Source organism: Nannospalax galili, unplaced genomic scaffold (genome assembly GCF_000622305.1).
Source record: "Nannospalax galili isolate Female #2095 unplaced genomic scaffold, S.galili_v1.0 scaffold158, whole genome shotgun sequence".
Classification (NCBI taxonomy): Eukaryota; Metazoa; Chordata; class Mammalia; order Rodentia; family Spalacidae; genus Nannospalax; species Nannospalax galili.
Window position 1 is genome coordinate 9,020,806 of NW_008345290.1, and position 1,678 is coordinate 9,022,483.

Genomic DNA, 1,678 nt, shown 5'->3' on the forward strand with positions numbered 1-1,678 from the left:
TGGTTCTGAGCAGAGCCACGGCACACAGTCCGTGATGTTGTGGAGGGTGGGTTTTTTTATCATCAGTGGCAAGGAATGGAGTTCTTCTAATGGAGGATGGATGGGGAAAAATCCCAATCTGAGAGTTGACCATCTATTGAGGTGTGGAGGAGTGGGGAGAGAGAACGTGTGCATTTTAAACCATACAGGTCTCCCCTTAAGGTTCCTTACCCACTAACATCGCCTGTTCTCTGCCCAGGAACTAGAAGTGCCCAGGAAACCACCTGCTCTAGAAAAAGCATGAGTACTACTAAGCCCTAATGATGATGTCAGTCAAAGATTCATTTACATAGATGAGGCAGATTATCATCTCCTGAGATGAGGCTGAAAATCAGACCAGTTAAGTCTCTTGTCAAAGGTCACCAGACAAAATCCAGCTGAATTGGAATTCGAACTCAGATTATCTCCAAATCCCAGGCCTGGCTTACAGGTCTTAATACTCTTCCACACAGGTGACATAGTTGAGTGTGGTGAATAGAGATGAAAATGACTTTTACTTCATGCCACAATTCTTCCACACTGTTCCAGAAAAGCAAATGAGATCACACCATGCCTTTCCTTAAGACACAATGCCAGAAGTCCCCGTTATACTTTGGGCATCAGGCACTAGTTACAGCTACTATCACATTCAACCCTCACACTCTTTGTACAGTGTTATTAAAGATCATTTTAAAGATCAAGAAACTATGCTTCAGCAACTTGTTCAAGGTCACACCACTAATAAATGACATATGAAGACTGAAATAAAATCTGTCTGACTCCACAGGTGCTCATTAAGCTTTCTCAGAATCACTTATTCAGGCTTTGCTTTTACAAATAGTCTAGTGCGGTCAAAAAAGGGTAAAATGTATTGCCAGCATCAGTAGACTGACCCCAGAACTATCTGCTCTCTTTTCCCCAGTACCTATTTACTCTTACTCATTAAGAAATGATTTTGCTTTGTTGTTGAATAGATTGCTCCCACGAGGAAATAAATGAAATGATCAATTCATATTTTCTGTTTGTAAGGGTCAGGAATATTCACGGTGTAGTCATCACTTCCTGATGGGATGCTTTCTAAGAATCTTATCACTAGGCAACTGTGTTGTTGAATATGACAGTGTATGTTTCTACATCCTAGATGGTCTAAGTCAATCCCTTCCAAATAACCCCAGTTCACAGAATATGAGGGATGAAAGAAAGAGCAGCTGTAACCAGTGTCTAAATACAGAAGCCTGTGGGGAGGTCTGGCATTGTCTGCATCTAAGGCAAGGGATGGTATGCTTTCACCTGCTCTTTTAGCACAGTCTGGAAGGGCTGTGGTCTGAGGCTAAAATAATTTCCATCTCTATTTACCACCTGAACTGCATCACCTATGTGAGAGGGTATTAAAACCTTGAAGTCAGGTCTGAGATTTGGAGATAAAACTAGGTTCAAATCCTGATTCAGCTAGATCAAATCCCAATTCAGCATCAAGAAACTCAGTAATTACAAGATGTGGGAGGCTGCTGTCTGAAAAACAGGGCACACTGTTTTATGGAAAATTTTATTTTTTATATAAGCATGCACTGTAAAATCATGATTAAAACTTATAGTTCAACAAATACAAGAAGCAGGTGTGGAATCACCTGTGATCATTCTCAGTGCAGTACAAAACTAA